The 25,574-nt window shown below is 39.6% G+C and overlaps 1 protein-coding gene and 1 long non-coding RNA gene across 51 annotated transcripts in view; one reads left to right on the top strand and one right to left on the bottom strand.

Annotated features, from left to right (window-relative positions):
- LRIG2 (leucine rich repeats and immunoglobulin like domains 2) overlaps window positions 1-25,574 on the bottom strand; it is a 154,815-nt gene that overhangs the window by 34,978 nt on the left and 94,263 nt on the right. The window contains exon 2 of one of the 50 annotated variants that reach the window (XM_077916179.1): window positions 22,056-22,235. The exons of 48 other annotated variants lie outside the window; for them this stretch is intronic. The gene's annotated coding sequence lies outside the window, so the exon portion shown is untranslated. The remainder of the gene's footprint in view (window positions 1-22,055; window positions 22,236-25,574) is intronic. One more of the 50 variants, XM_077916180.1, reaches the window with a different exon arrangement.
- LOC144324792 (uncharacterized) lies at window positions 939-24,832 on the top strand. Its single transcript, XR_013390218.1, has 4 exons — window positions 939-1,013; window positions 5,319-5,387; window positions 22,059-22,156; window positions 24,677-24,832. It is a non-coding gene; the product is annotated as an uncharacterized LOC144324792 (long non-coding RNA).

Below are 25,574 nucleotides of genomic sequence, written 5' to 3'. Positions count from 1 at the left end.
CAACTTACATGTGGTATAAACTACTTTATATTAAGCATCAGTGAAAACTGCCCAGTGTCTCAACTGGGGGAAAGAGTGATTTTCTCTACCTCTTTGAAGAACTTTTAAAGGCTTTTTGATGGAACCCAAAGGATAGTGGAAATACTCTGGAGCCTCTCTGCAGGATAATGCTGTCTTTAGAATATATACCTCAGTTGCTGCAAGCCCAATCACGTGCTCACTACAGGTGTCACCTCAGAGATCAGACTGGCTGGGCTCCCGAAAAGATCAATAGGCCTTTGGCTAGAGATTTACTATACCCATGCTTGGAAGAGGAAAATTAAAAACATGCGAAGAAACAGTTCAAAGCCCATATTCCTATTTTATGGATGAAAACTGTCCAGGTTGCTACAAGATTACCACGGTTTTCAGCCATGTTCTGGTAGACTATTCAACAGTGTTGTGTCAGCAAGAGGAAGAGAGGCCAGACTCACAGAGGGGTGTTCTTTATTTAGAAGTGTCACACTAATGATCCCCATAACCTCCCAAATTTGTGCTATATCGCAGAAAGCCTAATAAGTTTAGTAATTCCAGGTAATCTACCAAAATCATTATGCTTAATTTTGTAAGGTACACAATGGTGATCTCCTGAATAAAGTTTTGATCATGGACCAAAAAAAAAAAAAAAGATTAAAAAAAAGAATACATGTCTCAGAGGTCAGAACCCCATAATGAGGCTCTGTGGCCCTTCTGTGACAAATCCACATTGGGTGGGATTTTAAAACACTAACAGTGAACTAAAATACTCCCAAAGTAGTACCATCATAGAAAGCAAAGCAAAGTAGTTCCCCCACTCCGCCTCAAACACAGCTTGGCTTCCTATGGTTTCAATTGCTCACAGTCAACCACGCTCTGGAAGCGATGATCCTAACGCTATGTCACAATGCCTACATCCTTCACTTCACTTCATCTCATCCCATGGGCATTTTATCATTTCACATCATCAGGAAGAAGGGGGAGTATAGTACCGGAAGGTATTTAGAGAGAGACCACATTCAACTATTACAGTATACTGTTATAACTATCTTATTATTGTTACTGTTAATGTCTTATACGATGCCTAATTTATAAATTAAACTTTATCATAGGTATGTATAAGAAAAAACATAGTATACATACAGTTCAGTGCTATATACAGCTTCAGGCATCCACTGGGAGTCTTAGAACCTATCTCCTGTGATTATAGGGAAAGGGGGCTACTACAAGATAAATCTGTATAGCTATTTATCAAAATACTAGGTATCTAAAATTAAATGGGTTGATCTGATCATCAGGTATTCATGCAACAAACATTTATTGAACCACCTGCCAGGCACTGTGCTAAGTTATATGGTTATAAATGTTATTAACCTTAGTAACCTTTTTGTCTTTTTTGAAAGCAACATTTACAGTACTCAGGTGGAGTCAATGGAAAACTAAAGACAGAGTCAACATCGATTCAACCATTCCCCCTCATCCCTAAAAATGTGTAAATTCTTTTATACTTAAATCTCCCTCTGGAATTAATCTAAATTTCCCTCTGGAGTTAATCATGACATGTGCATATGGGAGTGTACAGACACACCTTTACTTTCAATAATCATGCCTTCCCTATTTCTTTCAAGTATTTCAAAAAGGCTGAAGACGACTAAAATTGGAAGACTTCAAGTACCAGATGTAAAACTCTTAAATTAAGAATTTGGATACTTTTTTAAATTAAAGTCTCTCACTATTCTTCCCAGTGGCCAATAAATTCCATTTGGTTTGCATAAGGTAATGCTGATTTGTCAGTTTTTAAGTCCAAGTCCTGAAACGGAGAACTGTCTTTCAAAAAATTTCACCTTGAATATCCCCAAAATGTACTTAAAAACTTGAAGTAATCTAATGCTTGATAAACAAAACCTAAAGAGTCTAGCTTTGTAACAGTCAGTAATCCTTCATTTTTAAACCCCACTATTATCTGAATATTTATGGTTATGATGCTTGGAGAGTGAAGATCTCAGAGAAGGCCTTATCTCAATGTTGTAAACTCAGCTCCCACTTATGCTAATTTATAGGGATGTAACTGTAATAAGTAATGAATTATTAAAGTTCTTGATATCATGTGGAGCCAGAGGTGCCATTAATGTAGTCGTTTAGTACATCAGGGTGTAAATAATTTATAGAATGTACAGAGAAATCACAATACTCTGAGGAGAGGAATCAAGGTCTGCAAGCTAAATGCAAAAAAAGTCCTACAGCAACACAGATACAGAGGTTTTCTGCTGCCTGGTCACATGTGTATACTTTTGAGTCATTATCAATCTTTTTTCGTTTTTGAAATTTTGTAGTACTAATAAGACTATGATATGAACTTCAATAATAATGATACTTCAGTGAAAAGGGCCCTTCACAAAAGTTAAAAGTTAAGAACGTATCATATCCAACAGTTTGGGTATGACAATGTTTTACCTATTTATCCAACATTATTTGCCCTTTTTATTCCTTTAAGAGAGAGTGTATGTGTGTGCACAAGCAGGTGGGGAGGAGCAGAGGAAGAGAGACAGAGAATCTCCAGCAGACCCTGCACTGAGCGCAGAGCCTGCCCCAGGGCTCAATCCCATGATCCTGATATCATGACCGAAGTTGAAATTAAGAATTGGCTGCTTAGCCAACAGAGCCACCCAGGCACCAAGATAGGGATTTCTGCTCACAAAAAAAAAAGGTCAGGAATTTACTGGAATAGCAAAATCATGAAATAAAAAGAAACCTAAATGTTTATTAAAATGGATCACTTAAGGGCAGCCTGGGTGGCTCAGGTCGTGATCCTGGAGACCCTGGATGGAGTCCCGCACTGGGCTCCTTGCGTGGAGCCTGCTTCTCCTTCTGCCTGTGTCTTTCTGTCTTTCATGAGTAAATAAATAAAATCTTTAAAAAAAAAAAAAAAAAAAAAAGGATCACTTAAATAACTTATCAAAGTTCCAAACAATGGAAATCTTGCAGCCAGTAAAAAGAATAACACACTTATTTACGCATAGTACATACATAGCATGGCTTTGTGTGTGTGCAAGCACACATGCATTTCAAAGAAAAGAAAAAAGATACATACGTGTGTAGAACTTCAAGAAGGAAACCCCCAAAATAGTTAAGTGTTTTCCTTGGGTGGAACAAAAAAACTATTATTTTTCCACTTTATATGCTCCTGTACTGTTTTAATCGTTTACCAAGGGAAAACATTGTCTAAAAATAAAAATAAACTCACATATAAAATCTATCTTCAACCAAGAATGTGACTGGAAAAGATTTTAATTCCGTTACTTTTCTAAGAGTATAAAATTCTTCCTACAGAATGTTTTCAGAATAATGCCTTTAAGTTAACCAAGTCAGACAAACTGGACAAAAGGAAAAAAAAAAAAGGTACTAGATGGTTCTCTTATATTCCTGATCAGCAATATACCTCAGAAAGATAGTGGGAAATGCAAACTGACTGTTTTTGGACTGACTTATGAACAGTAAATTCCACTTTAGAACCTAGTGTCTAGCCTTCAAATTTCAAACCAGGGAACAGAGTTGAAATTTTAGCAAGCAGTACAAACCATAGCAAAAAAATAAAATAATAATCCAGCAACAGCAGAACAAATGCTGTTGCTTATACATGAAAATATACAGAAAGCTATGCATTTTCCATCATCATTTGTAAGCATCTTCTGCATATCACCTGGGTTCACATCTTTGTATCAGACTATATTTTACTTAAGTCATTATAAAAATTTTTAGGAATGAATGGATATGAAAACCAGCTACCACCTACATTATTGGTAGAAAGGAAGTACTAATCAAAGCCAAGCCATTAGTTGGGTTTCTCATTATTAATGTAATCCATCATTCCTTAATATCCATTTAGTTGTAACTTGGCACAAAATCTAATAATCTCTCCAAATAAGCATACTTATACTCAGGGTTGGTTATGCTTTTCCTGTAGCAACCTGCCAAGATTTTGATTATAAAAGCAAGATATAATAGTGATTTTGAAAACAGATGTGTAAAAAATAAAAATATGTTAAGAGGAACCTAAAGTTAAGTATTGTTACAAATGTATTTATACCACACTTCTCTAATGTCACACTATGATTTAACTTTAAAACTGCTAATCAATTAAACTCAACAGCAAAGAAAAACAATCCAATCATGAAATGGGCAAAAGACATGAACAGAAATTTCACAGAGGAAGACATAGACATGGCCAACACGCACATGAGGAAATGCTCCGCATCACTTGCCTCAGGGAAATACAAATCAAAACCACAATGAGATACCACCTCACACCAGTGAGAATGGGGAAAATTAACAAGACAGGAAACAACAAATGTTGGAGAGGATGTGGAGAAAGGGGAACCCTCTTGCACTGTTGGTGGGAATGTGAACTGGTACGGCCACTCTGGAAAACTGTGTGGAGGTTCCTCAAAGAGTTAAAAATAGACCTGCCCTAGGACCCAGCAATTGCACTGCTGGGGATTTACCCCAAAGATACAGATGCAGTGAAACACCGGGACATCTGCACCCCGATGTTTCTAGCAGCAATGTCCACAATAGCCAAACTGTGGAAGGAGCCTCGGTGTCCATCAAAAGATGAATGGATAAAGAAGATGTGGTTTATATATCCAATGGAATATTCCTCAGCCATTAGAGACGACAAATACCCACCATTTGCTTTGACGTGGATGGAACTGGAGGGTATTATGCTGAGTGAAATAAGTCAATCGGAGAAGGACAAACATTATATGGCCTCATTCATTTGGGGAATATAAAAAACAGTGAAAGGGAATAAAGGGAAAAGGAGAGAAAATGAGTGAAAATATCAGAGAGGGTGACAGAACATGAGAGACTCCTAACTCTGGGAAACAAACAAGGGGTAGTGGAAGGGAGGTGGGCAGGGGGTTGGGGTGACTGGGTGACGGGCACTGAGGTGGGGCACTTGACGGGATGAGCACTGGGTGATACGCTATATGTTGGCAAATTGAACTCCAATAAATTAAAAAAAAAACCTGTTAATCACCACTAGTTATTCTGTTATTCCTGCAGTTAAATTTATTTACAAATAACAAAATTTCCTCTTTGGGGAAAAATTAGGGAAGGATGAGGAAAACAGAAAGTAAAGAATACACATACCTTAAAAAAAAGGCTTACAGCAAGGTAAAACTTACAGCAAAATTTTGTACCAAACATGAAATTAATAATTTACATAGTATGTAGTTAAATTGCTTTTTTAAAATTTGCATCAGCTGAACATCTTAACATTCTTGATGATTGGAATATTACAGAATAAACAAGTTGAGTCACTTTGGCATGGAAAAGAAAATACTGCTTAAGAAGACTGCATAAGAATTCAGGTATGTTTCAAAAATATTTTTGCTAAGCTGTTAATATGATGTTTTCTCTACTGCTAAATGCCCATTTTCCATTAGTATTGAAGGACCTTTAAAAAAACAAAATATACCATATCAAATGTCATGGACTGAAGATGAGGGAGATGTATTTTCTAGCATTGGGAAGAAATGACCACCTTAATATACAAGTAATTCTTTGAATATCTGTGCTTTGTGTATGTTGTGCATCATGAAATGAAAAGTATTTTTAATATAATGAAACATTAGGACAGTTTTCTCTATAAAAATGTGTCCTCCAAAGCATAAAGGACTTTCAAAGAATTAAGCAAAGCACAGAACTCCTCAATTAACATTCAATAAACAACTGTTCTATGGTTCGGTGGCTCTCCACCACTGCTGCAGCATCATCAGGGAAGATTGATACCCTGATGCTGGGGTCTCATCCCAGACCAATCAAATCAGAATGACTGGAGTGTGGAGCCCAAGCACTGGTATTCTGTAAAAGCTCTCCAGGTGACAGTCTAATATGCAGCCAGCACTGAGAACTACTGCACCAGTCCAGAAATCTAACACTCCAAAGCCTATGGCCAGAGGATGCTCTGTTAAGATTCTCTCCTTTTCCTTTTCTTGCCCTACAATAAATCTGTCAACAAAGATTTGACACCTTTGCCAGGCAACACGCTAAGCATATACGAACAAAACAGACATTTTTGAGTTTGTATGCTCCCCTCTTGGAGTTTAAAGGATCACTTTAAACTAAAGCCTCACTGGCACCAAGTTGCCACTAAATTCCATTTACTATCAAGATGTAATTCCTACAAAATAAATTCCTGGGGTGCCTAGGTGGCTCAGTTGGTTGAGCATGGGACTCTTGATTTTGGCTCAGGTCATGATCTCAGCGTCATGGGAACCATCAAGCCCCACATGGGCTCCACACTCAGCACACACAGTCTGCTTATGATTCTCTCCTCCTCCCTCTGCCCCTCTCTTGGCACACTCTCTCTTTCTCTTTAAAAAAAAAAAAATTCCTAGGGCACCTGGGTGGCACAGTCTGTTGGTTTGTTGGGGTCTGGTGTCAGGGTGGTGAGATTGAGTTCGGCTTCCATCTCCTTACTCAGTGGGGAGTCTGGTTGGGTTTCCCTTTCCCTCTTCTTCTGCCCCCACCTCCACCATGCTTGCCCTCTCACTCTGAAATGAAAAAACTTTTCCAAAAAAGGCATTAAAAACTAAATTTTTAAAAAATTTCTGTTTGTTCCAGAAGAGGGTGAGACAAAAGAGGTGAAGAGAGAGGTGCTTTTATTTCTATTTAATACATTTCTGTTTTGTTTTAAAAATGAATATATATGCCCTTTTATAACTTATACATTTTTTTGAAATAAGATTTTTATTTTTTTTCAAGATTTTATTTTATCTCTACACCCAATGTGGCACTCAAACTTACAACTCTGAGATCAGGAGCTGCATGCTCTACTGACCAAGCCAGAAAGGCACCCAAAATGAGGTTTTTAAGATTAATTTGTAGATAAACGCAGCAAGACATACCCGTTGGTTCTTAGATAATCCTTGGCTACATATTTCACTGGGGAGGAGTGGAATGCGGGTTTGGGTAGGAGAGTCCATAGCAAAGCTAATGGCCCTAGGTTTCCTTACTTTGCAAATAATAGCCTTGTTTTTCCTAATCCCTTAACTATTGTTTCCACACCTAGCAAGATCTTATCTTGGGTAAAGGGTAAAGGTTGAAGGTAAAAATCTTTAGGGATACAATGAGCACACTATGGCCCTCCTTTCCAAGTGGTTCTAACATCTAAAATTAAGTGAGACTCAGGGCAAGGCAAGCAATGGAGGTAAAGTTAATTAAGAGAACCAGACTGCAAAACAAAAGCAATTAAAACACTTTCCTTCTACCAAATTATCAAAACCAAAATTTTTAACAATAATCAGTACCAGGTAAAGTGTGATAAGATAGGCACTCTCACAGTGCCAAAAGAAGTTTAAATTGTTAACTTATGGGCAGCCCCAGTGGCACAGCAGTTTGGCGCCACCTGCAGCCCGGGGCATGATCCTGGAGATCCGGGATTGAGTCCCACTGTCGGGCTCCCTGCATGGAGCCTGCCTCTCCCTCTGCCTGTGTCCCTGCCTCTCTCTCTCTCTCTCTCTCTCTCTGTGTGTGTGTGTGTGTCTCTATGAATGAATAAATAAAATCTTCAAAAAAAAAATTGTTAACTTATGCTGCGTCCCATGTAAAATAATCAAGATAATTCAGGTCTACCCTGCCTGAACAACCAATCCCAAATGATCTATAGCAAATAATATATTAGTTCAGATTTCTTAAGGCTCTCTCATTGTAGGCTTTCTTGTTTGGGTATCTTCTGAACTAACAAAAATGCCTTGAAGACTGCAAAAGATTTTGTGGGATCACATCTTCTGTTTACCACTTCCCTAGACAGATCAGGATAGAGATGAAATATGTTAAATCCTAATGCAATGAAGGAAAAGCATATTATATATACTTGGAAAGGATTTTTGGAAGTGAATGGTTCACTACAACAGTAGTATGCAAGCCAAGGACAATATATATTGGACTCTGGAAACACGATGGTAAGCATATTCCCTTCCCCGCACTCCCCCCACCCCCCATGTACTTTAGGAATTTATCAGTAGGTCTGTTTCTTTTGAAGAATAAAAATGGTGTTTCTCCTAGCATCTGGAAAGATGAGGTATGTGAAAGATAAAATTGCCTTTTGAAGTATCCCGACTCTAGAGACAACTGGCTGCTGTACAGGTTTGAATGAAGTTGTGTAGGCTATTAAAAACTCAAACCACAGCTGCAAGCCATGATACTCCGTGTGCAACTGATTATTCACTAATATTTAGTAAATATTTAATAGCTGCTGCAAAGCCCTATAAAAACAGAGATGATCAAAATAAATGAAAGGTTATTTGTGCATGGAAAAGTTTTTGGTACACTCAGACCAAACATCTCAGACAGAGTAAGATGGGAGCTAGTTAGTAGTGACTTAATGTGCTTATGTTTAGAATTCTTTTTTTTTGTAAAATGATGATCTTAAAATACAAATAATTAGCTAATACCCTGATTCATTCAGGTTTACTACAGAAAATGAGGTGCCTTGAAAAGAAACCATCTAATATAAAATATAATATAAAAAAGACTAGAGAAGCAAATGAGAAAAGACTGCTTTGAACTTGTCTCTCTCCTTCCTCAGAAGACACAACCACACATTTAATTCATTTACTACATTCATTCAACAAATATTTTTGAGTGCCTACTGCTGATCACTGTTTGTCTAGCAACAGACAAAAATCCATGCCCTCATATTTACAATCTACTGAAAAGAAAACAAAGTAAAATATGTAGCATGTCAGAAAATGATGCCTGCTTAAAACAAAGAGGGCCAAGGAGTTGGGATTGTCGCTGGGAGAGGAGAGAGAATCTGAAAGTCCTGAGATTCTTGTGGAGACTGGTGTAAACAAGAAACAAGGGCATGATGAGACTGGTGCTGATGACCTTGTGGCAGACAGTAGTTGGTGGGAGAATGTAGAGGAAGAAAGGGATAGGGAATTTTCCCAGTTTTTCTTTACTCTGAAGTGTCGACTTAGAATAGGGTGATATCATCCAGAGCACAAAGAAGTTCCCCTGATTTCTGTCTTACGGAAGCCTAGAAGCCAAGAGAAGGAAGTACTACCTAGATTTGATCAGAGAGTGAACCAGGTTTGTAAACCCACTGTACACTCGGTTCCATAGCCACTCTTACCTCTCTGTAAGAAGTATGGTGAAAATAACACGGATGCACCAAAATGAATGGAAGAAGTAGAAAATAAAGGCTGATAGTAATAAATCAGGTAAAGGAGAGGCCTTAGTAGAAAGGAAATCACACCTGTACCATTTCTTTTTTTAAAGATTTTATTTATTTATTCATGAGAGACACACAGAGAGAGGCAGAGACACAGAGAGCGGGAGAAGCAGGCCCCCCACAGGGACTCCAATGTAGGACTTGATCCCAGGACCCCAGGATCACAACCTGAGCCGAAGGCAGACGCTTAACCGCTGAGCCACCCAGCCGTCCCTGTACCATTTTTAAAAGGACTCATTTTCAATTCACCATCCTGTGGTTTAAAGCAATTAAAGTTCTTTTCACCTCCCAAACAGATTATCCAACTGAAGAGAATCAAGTTTTGTCAAAGTTATGTTTCTGTCTTCCTCACAACATACAATGGAAGGTTGAAAATTCATTTTCAGAAAAACATACATCCATCTGGAGTGAACTTACATACAAGGCCCTCAAATCAACTTCCCTAACATATCACTTTCTAAAACCTAAGAATGTTTTCCAAAATATATCTTAATCCTTAACCAGTATCACTATCAACATAGAAAAAGATACTACAAATTATCTGCCTTTTTAAAAAAGATTTTATTTATGAGAGGGAAAGCTCTTATGTGAGTGAGAGAACACGAGCAGGGTGAGGGGCAGAAGGAGAGGGAGAAGCAGATTTCCCACTCAACAGGGAGCCTGACCAGGGCTTGATTCTGGGGGACTGCGGGATCATGACCTGAGCTGAAGGCAGACACTTAACCAAGCCACCCAGGCACCCCATCTGCCCCTTTAGAAAGGAAAGGAAATATTTAGTATTGACAAAGCTACGCAATTTTTCCTTGATACCACACAAGTCACTGATAGTGAGCTCTGGACTGACTCCACCTGTTAACAGTGAAAACGTTTTGCCAAAGTTACTTAAGGAGAGCAGCAGCTAGAGATTGAAGCTCAAGTAACATGCAAATTTGCTAGAGTTCTTCAATATAATGTCCTCTTTGTATGCTAAAGAACTCATCTGTTCACAACTATTCTAAACAAATGCAAACAAACCTTAAAGTTACCATAACAGAAAAGAAAGAAAACGAGAAGTAACTAAATACATATGAAATTTAATTAATCTAATACAGCAGTGATTCCCCCAATACTGATCCAGGATAAAGTTTTTACCAGTCCGCAGTGAAATGAAAATAGTAAGGATAAGATTATAAATTTTGCATAAAGCTAAATATATTTAATCTACAGAATTGTCCTTATTTCCAAAACTAGGTACTTCCTAATTTTTTGGTGCTGTCATGAAATGACCGTAACAACAAATAACTGAAGGAGAGAGGTTCTAATGGTGTCACTTGGTAAAACAAGAAGTTGACTGATACATTTGGGCCTCCAATTCCTCTGTGTGTGTGTGTGTGTGTGGGTGTGTGTGTGTGTGTGTGTGTAAAATCAGAATACTGTGATGCAGAGCTCAGCACCCATGGGCAATCCAGTAAAATTATGAATAACTGAATACAATTTGAAAGAGTTTTTGATATAGAGAAGCATAAAGATGGAATCTAACTAGGTTTCTGTCAGGCATCCTGGGTGGCTCAGCGGTTTAGCGCTGATTTCTGCCCTACGGAAGCCTAGAAGCCCGTAGGCCCAGGGCGTGATCCTGGGGACCTGGGATCAAGTCCCACATCAGGCTCCCTGCATGGAGCCTGCTTCTCCCTCTGCCTCTGTCTCTGTCTGTGCCTCTTTCTCTGTGTTTCTCATGAATAAATAAATAAAAATCTTTAAAAAAATAAAATAAATAAATAGGTTTCTGTCTAGGGAAACTTCCATGTCTTCCTACTTTTATACATACATACATTACTCCTGACACCAGATGTATGATCCACAACCCCCCCCCCATATACTAACCAATTCTCCAACACCAACGGGATGTACCACAATTCAATTCTGACATTAATAGATGCTAGAGCAGACTCTACACATTAAGAGCTCAGTCTCAGAACACTTACCCCCCATTTCAGCCCCACAGCCCATCTCACTTCTCTGTAAAAAGTATGGTGAGGGGTACCCGGGTGGCTCAGTCAGTTAAATATCTGCCTTCAGCTCAGGTCATGATCTCAGGGTCCTGGGACGGAGCCCCGTTTTGGGCTCCCTGCTCGACAGGGAGTCTGCTTCTCCCTCTCCCTTTGTCCTTCCACCTCCCCACTGCCCACTCCCAAACACTCATGTTCGTGTGTTCTCTTCAAATTTTTAAAATTAAAAAAAAGAAGTATGGTGAAAATATCACAGATATAAAAGATAAATACAAGTAGTAGATCCCCATGTTACTCACAACTTCTGTCCATTTTGACTACAGATCAGAGGTTCCCATGATCCTCTTTTTGGATTCAACCACCTGCTAGAACAGCTTACAGAAATCAAGAAGGCAGATTTACTGGTTTATTATACAATAAAAGGATATGGTAAAGAGCACAGATGAGCAGTCAGATGAAGAGATACATAGGGTGAGATCTGGAAAGGTCCGATGCAGGAGCTTCTGTCCCGGTAAAGTTAGGGTGCATCACCCTCCCAGCACATAGATGTGTATGTTCACCATCTCAGAAGCTCTTTAAAGCCCATTCTTTGGGATTTTTTTTTTTAAGATTTATTTATTCAGAGAGAGAGAGAGAGAGAGAGGCAGAGACACAGGCAGAGGAAGAAGCAGGCTCCGTGCAGGAAGCCTGATGTGGGACTGGATCCCAGGTTTCCAGGATCACATCCCAGGCTGCAGGCGGCGCTAAACCGCTGCACCCCCGGGCTGCCCCTTTGGGATGTTTTTTATGGAGGATTCATTACATAGGTATGATCAATTATTATTAACTCAATTAATATTAATATTAATGTTAATTACTATTTACTCTTCCCTTCAAGGAGAATGGGGTTGGGGCTGAAAGTTCCAAGCTTCTAATCATAGCTTGGTCTTTTCCGTGATAAGCCCCCATCCTTAAGTTATCAAAGAGCCTACCAAGAGTTGCCTCTTGATCAAAAGATCAGAAGAAATTTACCCAGGATATTTCAAGGGATTTAGGCGCTATGTCAGGAATCAGAGTCAAACACCAAGTATTAGAGCACAAAATGCCCCCAATGCTCTCATCACTTGGAAATTTCAAGGCTGAGGAGCTCTGTGCCACCAACCAAGGTCAGAGACCAATTTATATTTTTTCTATTATTTCACAGCCCACCTTGGTCTCTGGCCACAGACTCCCTTACAGCAAAAAGATACTGATACGTTAGAATCCCATACAGTCATTAATAATTGCACTAGTGCATCATCATATAATCTAAAAATGCTTTCTGGGCAAGGCTACTCAGTTTCGCAGGCTTCCAATCTTGTGAGGTCACAAAAACAAGAGTGGCATAGACAAACACAGTTTTAGCCAGGCATCCGGTATAATTAGGCTAAGAGATGATATATCATCTCTTACTCTGAGCCCCTTTTGAGTTGTTAACATTGGGTTTCCCTCATTATACAACCCACTTATTCGTGCCTTTACCCTCAGCTACTATTGCTCCCTCTCTCCATTTATACTCAAACTCTTCCTGCTTCAGAAGAGACATCAGGTTCAGGTACTGTGCCGATTTAGATCTGAAACAGCACTGATAGTCTAGCAGGTACCTCTCCTTCAGCCCACTCCACTCAGTTAGGGAAAGGTTACACAGATGTAGAACACTGGGCTATTCTTACCACCAAGCGATATAGTGGCATTCACTCTTAACCTCAATTTTGCCATATGAGGCAAACCCACCCCGTCAGGCCCTTGGAATTCTAATCTAAGCTTACAAATACAGTTTCTTGCTAAGGAATCATCCCTGTTTTCAGCACTCTGTGTTTGCAGCCCTGGTCCTATAACCAGTATTATTAAGCACAAAAGAAAAAAGAACTGAGGTGATATAAGAAAGAAAAAGTACAGTCACTATATGAGGATACGTCTCCTTTGGTAGGAACTAGCATCCTTTGCCACCCTCTCTTCCCCAGATTCACCAGAAAAAGAGGACTCTCCCTGGTGAGGCCACTCCTTTAGTCCCACCACATGTTAAGTGAGAGTGCACACACATGAACATAGGTAAGGCCATACATTCAGGTCTTTACCTCCCACTTTACACAACCAATGTTTTCATTGCCCATTCAAGTCTCTATTAAACTGGTACTTTGAGGAGGGCATCTCTCTGCCCACTTGTTGGACCTTATGAGCTATATATTCCTCGGTCTGAAGAAACCATGGTCGGTCATCCAAATTGTTAACAATTATCTTCTGTTCCAACTCTTTCATAGTACTCCAAGCATTTGCATCTACTGGCAGATAAGCAAAGCCCAGTCCAGAGTCAGTGTCTACTTCCTGTCAGGACCCATCTGTAACTCACCAGGGATTACAGCATCAGTCTCATTTGCCAGCTGTATGCAGGGCCTTCCCAACAGACAATCTGCCACTTAGCCATCAACAATCTGCATTTTGCTTGCAGATAGAAAAATTCTTACCAGCATTTTGTGCTTCAGAAGGTACAAGAGGATTATGTCTAGATTCAGTCATCTTTGCATTGCTGCATGGCCCATATCCACTTATGTCATAGACCCAGGTGGCCACCTCAAACAAGCACACAGGGATATTTGTTGATTCTAATTGTCTTATAAACCTGAAAAAGGGTTCTTCTGATGAGCATCAACATACCTACTATGCAAACTTCAAATTCCTGCAGTGATTTCCACAGGGCTGTGCCCTATGTGGGCATCCCTTTAATAGGCCAGGTTTCCACTGTTCTTCTGCCTAGCCATATGGCCAAGCCAGTGGCCACTGCCTGTGAATCATGAAAAGCCAAACACAGGGGCTGTTCAATTCTTCCATTACTGCTAGAAAACCAGTATGCAATTCAGCCCACCGAGTTAATTTGTCTTTACCTTCTTCAATCAGAGTGGTGGCCTTCCAAACAGGAAGTTCACCTTGGAAATGCCATCACAAACCAAGGAGCTCTTTGTTGGTCAGTTATGAGCTACTTACAGGTTGCTGCCCAAGTGACAATAGGATCCAGCAGCTCCTCACACAGTTCCAAAGTCAGTCTTAGGTGGAAAGAGGCTCCCTGCTCTTGAGTATCTCCCTCCTTGCCTTTCCATTTTATTACAGAACTCTTCTGGGCACTGCCCTAACTACTCAAGCGTTTATCTGATATGCAAGAGGTTATGAGTATTTCGGTTTTAAGATTATTTTTATGACTTATAGTCACAGTGACTGTTTCAATTACTATTCAATAGCAAGCCCTTAATTGCCCTTCAAGTGGGAACTTTCTAGTCCAAAGTCCAGTAAGTCATTGCTGGGAGGCACTTACAGGCTTTTGCCATAAACCCCAGTCTATGGTACACTCTAGTACACTATTACACAGAGAATTTGTCCATACCAGCACTTCAACTTCTATTCTGCACTGTCTGGGCGTGGGCAATCTTACCGGTTCCCCTTCAGTGTATCCAATTAATATTGAAGGGTGGACTTACATGATTTCTGTTTTACAATAATAGGTAAAGGAGACATTCCCCAGATACAATGTCTGTCAAAAACCTGTTCAAACACACCAATTCTCTCACAAACTTTCACTTTACATTCCTAACTATAGCCTCCACTAAGACATTATTAAAAGGTTTTGGTTTTACAATACTAGGACAAAGAGTTCCCCAAGCCAAAAACATTCCCATAAAACATTCAGGTAAAGGAGATGCAACTTCTTTACATAAAACCTGTTTAAACATTCCAACTTTTAAAATCCTATCAACACTTTTATGTTTATGTTCTCTCAACTACATCAGGGTTTTATCAATGGGTTTGGGGATTTGGTACCACAGTGCAAGAGGTTCTCATATCAAGGAACCCTGGGAACTTTTCTTCTTCACCTCCTGACCATTTTACCCTCTCTTGTGTAAAAGGCTTTGGGTCTTGCTCCCGGGGTTAAGCCAAGGGACCCTGGCACTTTGTCTATTTTTATCTCATTTAATCTATCTAACCAATGCTCCAAGCAATTACTAGTCACATTACTTATTGCAATCCTTGCCTTCAGACTTTTAAGTTTCTCCAAACTGAGGTAAATAGAATATACTTGTTTGGGGTCCTTTATGTTGGGGTGGGGGCAGGAAAAGGTCCCTTTGGCCTGCCCAACCTTAGGTAGTGTTGTACTAAAATCTTGAACTCCATCAATGTCTATTTTATTCATCCCATTTTTTAATAACCATCTAAAGTTTTCCATTCTGCTGGGCTGAATCCCATGATTCTTTCCTTTCTTTTTCCTTTGTTTTACACCAAATGATATTTGCTTTATTCACCTTATTTCTTAAAAACTATTTAAAATTTTCTACCTTGCTCATAAAGCCAGTCCCTTGATTCTCTCCTTTGCCTGTCCTTGTTCTCTTGCTTACTTTACCTAATGTTCTTTTTTTTTTTTAAAGATTTTATTTATTTATTCACAAGAGACACAGAGAGAGAGAGACAGAGAGGCTGAGACACAGGCAGAGAGAAAAGCAGGCTCCATGCAAGGAGCCCGAAATGGGACTCGATCCTAGGTCTCCAGGATCACGCCCTGGATTGAAGGTGGCACTAAACAGCTGAGCCACCTGGGCTGCCCTTTACCTAATATTCTTATTAACAGCTATAAAACCTGGAAGGAGAAGCTGACACAGCAAATACATAAGGCTTCCCAACCATCCATAGGTTTTGCAGCAGGTAAGCTTATATGGGGTGTTCATGTAAAAGAGCTCCCCCTAACCACAACATTTACTATCAACTGAGTAACAGGCATAGTCAGCAGATAAATATCCCAATTTCATACAGAAAATCTCATATGGCTTATATATGAAGCATACCATCTGCTTCACTGGAGGTGTTCCACTTGGCATTTATAGGGCCAGGTGGGCAGTACCCGTTATCAGGGTAAACAGACCTTACTTAGAGTGACTTTTATCCAGTCCACCAGGCTGGCTGTTCTCTAAGGAGTAACTTGCTTTGTGTCTGGATCACATACAGCTATCTGTGATTGCTCCATAATGTGCTGGTGGATCCTGCACCAACCCAAACATGGGTCTCCCACACTGCAGCATTTAAAACTAGATACTACTCCTAACTTAATTACTCTCACAATTAATAAAGGTTCTTCAGGAAACTAATGTTACTGATCAATAAAATGAAAACAATTCCTTCAAATAGTATTTCCTGGTTTCAATAGTTTCTTGGTTTTGCCCTCCCCCTACACCAATGGTCTTCTTGATGACCAGAGGTTTAAGAGGCAACTTTCTGTTGTCTTCGCAGTTTTTCCCTTGAGGGGGTCAGCTTTGAGTCTAGTAGCCAAAACTCAGATTTGCTGAAATCGGATCTCGGTCTAGCATCTATGTCTGACCCAGAACTCTATTTTAATTTCATTTCAGGTATCACAGGTAACAACAGCCAAAGGACTTAACACTTCACCTTTCCTTATTAGTTTCCATTTCCTTACACATCCAGTGAACCAAAGTGCTAGGAATTGGATCCATCTCTAAATTCCATTTGTAACTTTTATCTTTAGTAACTGAGAGCAGCACAGCTGCTGCTCAATACCATAGGTGAACACAGGCCCATCCAGGAATCAATGGCTCCACATTCCCATCCTTTCACCCTTTCTCTTCCCAAATCACATTTCCATGAGCCAGGCCATTCTAATAAATCTCACCTCTGTGACACCAAATGTCTAGGAAGAACTCCCTGTTTTAAAAGGAAAAAAATATTCAATGACACTTGTTAAAACCTCGTGAGGAAGATTTTATTCAAGGTGGCACAGGTTTTCTCTTCAGGTACAGGGATCAATGTGGTGACATTCTGCAGTGAGGGGGAGACTGGGCTTCAAATAGTGCATGGGCAAGTGGGAGTTTATAGCCAAGGAGAATGGTGGTCAGCCAAAATCAGTGGATGGAAAATCACTAAGAGGAAAAAACAGGGATAAGTGGGTTCTGGCTAAATAGATCTACAGGGATTCTGAAGACAGGCCAGGGTGACTGGACATCACCTGGAGGATGTTAAAAGATGAAAAAACCGACCAGATATCAAGGGTGTGATTGGATATTGATGGTGAGGGCTTCTTGCTACACTTGACTTAGCAGGGTTCTTGCTAAAACTGCATTTTACAAGTATGTATACAGATGAGCCTAGATGAAAGTTCAGAATTCTGAAATTTAGTCAAGCAAAGAATCTTTGTCTTTATTCTTGCTCAAGGAAAGAGGCATTCTTCTTTCCTCTGAACAATGTAAGTCTATTCTCTTGTTTAGTAGCCTTTTGTCCATTAAGGACCAGGTGAAGCTTCTGTTGGGACTTGGTATAAGAGGATATCCATTTGATGTGAGTAGTCAGGCATTTAATGAGGGGAGCTTCTATGAAAATACAAGAAAAACAAAAATTAATAGTTAGATTAGAAACCTAGTTTCTGAGTCCAGAGGGCAACCAGCTGAAATTTTCAGACTTGAGCTCAAAGCATCTTTAAATGATGAAGGGTAGCAGTGGCCATCTGATTAATTTTCCTGGTCATCCAGCTTCAGCTTGCAGGGTTTCAGGAAAAAGGCAGTTTTAGTTTTTGGTGATGCCAAGTTAGTAGGGTGGGAGGAAAAACTAGAAACATTAGTTTGGAAAATTATAGCCAGACACTGAAGGAAACCAGAGTTGAGGATTTGGTAGACCGGCAAAGTGTGCAAGACAGAACCCACAAGGGTGCACTACAGTTTTGTACTGAAACAAAAAAAAATTCTCCTAACAGTCAACCTTTTAATTCTTTTTTTAAAAAGAGAATCCTGATCTCATTAGATCTGTCCTGATTATTTACATAAGTGCATCAAGAAAGGTGACTGCCCATACAGACTCTTTCTGAGTTTGTTTTTGGGTAACTTTTCAAAAGAAATGTCAGATTCAACTTTTAAAAGTATCTTGAGGTTAGGAAGCCAATGTAGGAACTAGCCACCAGACTTCATCTTCCCATACCTATAGATCTGAGTGAACTTCTCTTTCCTTGAGGTCCCCAAGATAGCCTGAGATTTTTGGGCCTGCCAGAAAGTAACCTTTCTTACTCACCTATAACACTGGGAACCCTGTAAGGCAGAGAGTAGGTCAGTTTTTCCAAGAGCACCAGCTCCAAGAGGGCAACCTTAGTCCCTTAAACCAGATTCTATGTATGTCACTCTCAAATATAACATTCCAGTCAAAGTCTTAGTAATAAAACCAATGTTTCCAACTGTGTCCTGTTACAAGAACACATTCTTGTTCAACTTACACAAATAACTTTAGTATCATGAAAATAAGACCATGCACTAAGAGTTTCCAAATTCTGGAGGAATCAGACAGGGAGAAAAAGTAATTGTTTCATATTTGTTGACGAAGGTATAATCGGATTGTAAACTACAGACTGCTTGAGAAAAAAAGAGTTCTTTAAATCTGAAAAACATTAAAGAACCAGCACTGCTTCAAGCAAAGAGTCATAAAAAAATATAACCATCTTTATCAGTCTTCATTCAGTCCCATGTAATTAATTGTTATTCTGCTGATCTTGTGTTAGCAGTTTTATGAATCCATCAGCTTCTTCACTAGTTCTGGAAATTCTTAGTCCAATGCATGGTCTTAAAACTATTCAGTTGATACCAATATGGAGTATTCTTGCCTATAGCTGATTATAAGTAGTCTCAGAGAAGAATGAAAATAAAACCACTTGTCTGTGAATGAAAAAGACTTATAGTCATGGTTAAAATTCTGATTAGAGTTTATTTGATAAAGTAAGTAAGTTATTTCTGTATCATATAATATTTTAACATCCTAAATTGGACAACAACTATGAATTTCAAACATCTCTGGAATACCATTAGTAACATATATCCATACAAAAATAACCTAAGAAGGTTTGTCATTTCTTATTTGACAATGTTTCTCATGTAATCTAAACATAACAAATAAACCTCATTAGTTTAAATCTCTCTTGCAGGGTGAACAAGAAATCCTTTCAAGTTTTTTCAGATACCCTCTGGAATATTTCAAAGTTAGTTTGAGGTCAAAAAATTCCATTTAGGGGTGCTTTGATGGCTCAGTCAGTTAAATGTCCAACTCTTGATCTCAGCTCAGGTCTTGATCTCAGGGTCTTGAGTTCAAGCCCTGTGTTGGGCTCCACAGTGGGCATGAAGCCTACTTAAAAAAAAAAAAAAAAAAAAAAATTCTACTGAGATTTTGATTTTGGGAAGTTGTCAAAAATGTCAAATGGTTTAAATACCTGACTAGGTATGGGGCACCTGCATGGTTCAGTCCATTAAGCATCTGATTCCAGCTCAGGTCTTGATCTCAGGGTCCTGGGATGGAGCCCTGTAATGGGCTCAGCACTCAGTGGGGTATCTGCTTCTCCCTCTCCCTCTGCCCCTCCACCTGCTCATGCTCACTCTCTCTCTAATAAATAAAATCTTAAAAAAAAAAAAAAAAAAGCCACTTGACAGGTACTGCAAAGCAGTACATATTCATTTTTATAAAGTGACAAAAGAGATCAGAGGCAAATACAGAGTTACAGAGTTGGAAAAAAAAATCTTAGCTTTTATAGTATTGAAAAGACTCAATTTTTTAAAGTAATCGAAGACTTGGGGCACCTGTATGGCTCAGTCAGGTAAGTGTCCAACTCAAGATTTCAGCTCAAGTCATGATCTCAGCATCATGAGACTGGGCCCATAGTAAGACTCCATGCTCAGCAGGGAGTCTGCTTTTTCTCCCCTTATCCTCTCCCTCTGCACTCCCCACCCCCTGCACACTGCACATGCAAATGTTCTCTCTAAAATAAATAAATCTTTTAAAAAAATAATCAAAGACCTGATGAACATAAGCAGCTCAGGAAATTATTTTAATTAGACACAAAATCTTCGTTTCCTAGGCAAATTACATAAAAGGTAAAGGAAAATCTTTTTACAGTTTTTTAATGAAAACAAATAATCCAAGAAAACTTTGACATTCTAGTTTTGCATCAGTATACACTTGATATTAAAGTTCAATTTTAACTTATAAATAAATCTATTTAACCTTAGAAACTTGACCACACATAAAATTCCTGTTCTGCACATCTATAATCATTTTTTTAATATCCATTCAGTTTTTGTCCTATATTTTTTCTTCTTTCTCATTCTGGAACAACCAATCAGTCGACCTCAGAATAAAATTACTTTTTTCCCTGAACAAAAACATATGCCTTCATGTCTTGCATACTTTGCATACAAAGTTGTTTCATATTATTTTTATGGTTTCTAATAGTTCTATCTACATATACTGATTACGATTTTTAGCCCATTGATAAACTTTCTTTTACAGAGAAAACTATGAAATAGACAATTGTGGCCTGTCATATGTTAGCATTCTGTAGATTAGTAATATAAGCTAATTACTAATTAGTAATTAACAGAAGCATTCTGCTTCTCCTTCTCTCTGCCCCTCTCCCCACCCTCCCAACCCCCCCCCCCCGCCCGCTCATGCATGCACACACTCTCTCTCAAATAAATAAAATCTTTAAAAAAACAAAATACTGGATTAGTTTCTCTATTTCTGAGAGTTTCAGGAATACTTAATTTATGTAAGTGCTCATTCACCTCTAAGGCAGCTTGAATAAAGCTCCTTTAATGGATTTTATAAATTAATTTGGCAATATCATCCAGAGGTAGAAAAATATCACTACATGTACAACATACATACATACACACACATACACACACAAACACAAAGAGCTACGGTTTCCATTCTAAAATTTTAGGCATGAGTTGTAAAATACAGTAATATAATTCACTGGCTTATACAAAATAATCAGTTGTCTTTCCCCACTTCCTATTTTATACAAATTGTTTCTAGGAAATGCAGGGCCAAGTTAATGTTATTTACCAATTGTGTGTAAAGACCACCTTCAAGACATTCTCTTGCCCTGACATGTCATCTTATGAAGGTTGTGGACCAAATTTCAAATGAGTGACCAAGGAGACATCTAGCAACTGTCTGGATGTCTCCAAAGCTCATCCAACTGACCAAAACAACCAGTCTATTTCCAATTAGCTTTTTTCCTTTTCAGGTCAAGTAGTTGCTTTGGGGGGCATCCCTAAGTCCCCTGACAGTCCCCAGTAGAGGGCAAGGGGCCAAAATTCAAGTGACCATAAAGACTGTGGTGGAAAAAGATCTGGCAGAGGTAGAGAGGAGGAGGGAATTTGATGGGGGATGTAAGAAAGATTCAACAGAACTGGAGGGAAGACTGAGGTGAGGCGGTAAGAGGAAGAAGGAGGAAGAGCAGCAATGGGAAGGGAGAGCTCTTCAAGGAGATTTGGGGAGATCTCAAATTTCCCAAAGAAGACAATGAAGTTCTTTATTGTTCTCAGGAAAAGCATGCCAACACAAATGGAGGTAAACAGAGTTGGCAGAAAACATAGTTAGCAGGGGTTCAAGAAGGATATTCGAGTCAAAGGAGAAGTTCCCATGAAAAAGCAGGACCTAACACAGAAAACTAAGAGGTGTTATAGACAGCCAGAAAGAGAGACTTCCAGGACAAGGAGTCAATGGGGGGGAGAGAAGGGGAAGAGTTCCAGGAAATAATCCCTACTCAGGAAAAAAAAAAAAAAAACAGGAAGAAGATATTTCCAGACTGGTAGGTAGCTTTCAAACAAAGAAACCTAGAATTCTAACCCAGTTTCTTACAAGCAGCTGTGCCTGGCACTCTGAGCTTCTTACAAACATGGGACTCCAACCCAACCTGTGTTTATTTGGGACTCTATTTCATCTTCTAAGGTATACTCAGACTCTTAAGAATCAAAATCTGTCCTTACCAGCTTCCACGGACATTTGTCCGGAGCAATGGTTCAGGAGTCGGACTCACCAATGGATCCCCGATCAATCAGTCAGGAGTGAAGATATAAAGTCTTCAAAGGTATGCACTTAGGGTCCTGGGTGAGAGGTCTGGGGGTCCAATGATGAATCTGATCCTATCCAAGTTGAGGCAACCATAACTGTTAAAAGGAGAAAAATGATACTTGTTAAAGCATGGTAAGGAAGACTTTGGGGGTGGGGGGTTGAGGTTGTAAACTTTTGTAGTGGAGGAAAGAGATTGGGCTCAACTCTGGATACTGCATGGGCAAGAGGGACTTTATAGCTAAAGAGAAGGGTGGGGTCAATGAATGGAAAATAATATATTAAGAGGAAACATCAGGGTTCAGGGGGCTCCAACTAAACAGCCTAAAAGATTCTTGCTGAAAACAGGCAAGGGAATCAGACATCACCTTCAGGAGCGTGTAGAAGGAAGAACTCAATCAGATATCAATCAGATAAGGGGAGGGGTTCCTGCTAAAACTGCATTTTACAAGGATGTGTACATATGGCCCAGGAAAGGTTCAGAAATCTGACAAAAGCCTGACCAAGGAAAGAGTTTTTGTCACCTATTTCTTCCTTTTACTCCACACATAATACTTCTGACACCAGACATGTGGGTTTTTTTCCTCCCACACCAACCAATTCTCCAGCACCAGTCGCAATTCAATTCAATTCTGACACTAACTGGAGTTACCGCAGACCTCGTGACATAAGATCTTTCTTGTAAGACTGCCTGTCCCCCACCTCGCTTCAGACACCAATCTCAAGTAGTGGGTCCCCACTACCTACAACTTCTGTATGACTTGGTTACAAATTGGACATTCCCATGACCCCCTCACTGGATTCAATCACTTGCTAAAATAGCTCGCAGAACTCAGAAAAATACTTACTTACAGTTACTGGTTTATTATCTAATAAAGCATACGGTAAAACACAGATAACCAGCCAGGAGAAGAAATACATAAGGTGAGATCTAGAAGGGTCTGGCGCAGGAGCTTCTATCCCAGCAAAGTTGAGGTATGTCACCCTCACCATGTAGATATGTTCACCACCCCAGAAGCTCTTTCAAGTCCACACCTTTGGGATTTTATGGAAGTCAATCATATAGGCATGATCAATTATTAACCCAATCTCTAGCCCCTCTCCCCTTCCAGGAGAATAGGTATAGGGCTGAAAGTTCCAAACTTCTAATCATGGCTTGGTCTTTCTGGTGATGGGCTCCCATCCAGAAGCTATTCAGAAGCCAAGAGTCACCTCATTAGGTCAAAAGACACTCCCATCACCAAGGAAGTATCACGGACTTAGAAACTCTGTGTCAGGAATTGGCCAAAGACCGAATGTTAGAACACAAGACACTTCTAGTGCTCTTATCATTTAGGAAATTACAAAGGTTTCAGGAGCTCTGTACCAGGAACCAGGCACAGATACACATATATTTCAAAAACCAAAATTAATGGATTTCATCTATAATCTTTTTGATGATGGCCACAAGTTTCAGCATTTGAATTTGAATAACTGATGTATTTGCAGCATTACATCTACAAACATTCAAAATCACATTTAAAAAGCCATGTGTACCTAGTGGTTATACAGCTGAAGGCAATTACTGGAGAATGTTACATTTCTCAGTTTAAAAAAGCATGACGTTTTAATATTCTAAGAGTTCTGCTAATGTAAGATTTCCATCCAATTACATTTCTACAACAGAATTGCTCTCCAAGGCAGTTCACTTCAACTGAAAATGTCAATTTCATTACAGGACATTTAGAATTTGGGATGTCATTTGGCTTTAGGAAATCTGTCTAGATTCAACAAAAATCAAACTCAGACACAAAATAATTGTATCTTACATAAAACTATTCATAATTACTGTTTACCTACCAATAGAGGATCTTAAAGGATCTTAAAAGTAAGCCACATTTATTTCAATTACAGATAAAGTTGTGTTGTGTTTTAAACCTGCACCAGATTTATTCTATCATAATCAAGTAGCTATTCCAAGAATTTCTTAGAAAAAGGCACTTGCTGTATTACAAAGATGCCGTGCTAGGCTCAATTCAGACTATGCTGCTCAATGACACCAGGTTGTTTTTTGGGGTTTTTTGTTTTTTTGTTTTTTTTTTAAATCAGGTTTTAAATTAAATCTGGATCAACAGAACCAGAATCAGCTACAGGCGTCACTACCATAAAACAATAGAAAACATCTCGTTTTATTATATATATATCCACTAGGCTACTACAACATTTGGTCATTTAAGTTACCTTAATCCTCTCAAAGAAATTCTGAAGTAGCTTTCTTTCCCATCTACCTTAACCTGTAAAGGTTTAAATGCTTTAACCTCTGCAGCAGAGAGAACTTCTATTTGCATTTTACTTGCAAGGAAAATCCAAACAGCCCCTCACATTTTAGGGGTACTTCGCACTCTTCTTTTTTGCGACACTCTTTTCAGAGACGGCTCTACCGGAAGTCTATTAATGAATAAATTCGTTGCTCAGTTAGCAGCATAGAAATAACTGTATGTTAGTGGTTAAGAAACCCCATAATTGAAGCATTTAACACCTACTGTTGCTCTAATGCCAGCAGGCTGACTCAGACTAATGAGCTCCCCAGGTGCCACTGTCTAACACAGGCCTGTCAAGATGAGCACCCAGCAGAGGAGTCTCCAGAAGAACTAACTCCGGTGCATGGAGCCTGCTTCTCCCTCTGCCTATGTGTCTGCCTCTCTCTCTCTCTGTGACTATCATAAATAAATAAATAAAAATTAAAAAAAATATATATATATATATATAAAAGAAGAAGAACTAACTCCTCCAATCGCTGCGCTTGCTTGCTTGTCACACATAAACAAAGAGAACTGATTTTTTTTTTAGCTTCTTTGCCACAAGCAAATGCACTGAAGACAATTAAAGCATCGCAGGATCTGGGAAAGAATATTCCCTCCCTTCTTGACAGTGAATTCTGAATTAGATTTCGAAACAACAAAACAAAACAAAACAACACGCTGCTTCTAAAGATATTTTCTCAGGTGGGTACTGGATCCCCCTAACACAGGCTGTGGCAACCCTGCAGCTGAAGGATCAAAACTACATCGCCAGACGTGCCAAAATCGGAACCAAGAGACAAAAGGACCATTCTTCGGTCACTGGCGAACGTGACGATAAAAGTCACGTCCCTGCGGGGCGTTCAGGCTGAGTTGCACACTGGGTGATGCAGCCCAAAACAGGCGCGGCTCTCGGGCCATCCGGAGCGCCCTTAACAACATCCCCATCCCAGCCCCTCGGCCCCCACAATCTTAACCCCGGTTTCCACCCTGGTCCCCAGAACCCCGACTGCAGGTTTTTGAGGCTCCCACGCCACCACCAAGAAAGCTCCCGACACTGCAAGGGCTTTTCCCTTCAGAACGCAAGCTCCCGACCGCGACCTCCGCCCGAGCGTGTCTCCCTCCGGTGCCCGTGGAGCCCGTGGAGGGGGAGCCCCC

The sequence above is a fragment of the Canis aureus genome, chromosome 12 (assembly GCF_053574225.1).
Source record: "Canis aureus isolate CA01 chromosome 12, VMU_Caureus_v.1.0, whole genome shotgun sequence".
Lineage (NCBI taxonomy): Eukaryota > Metazoa > Chordata > Mammalia > Carnivora > Canidae > Canis > Canis aureus.
This window is presented reverse-complemented; position numbering and strand designations above follow the sequence as displayed.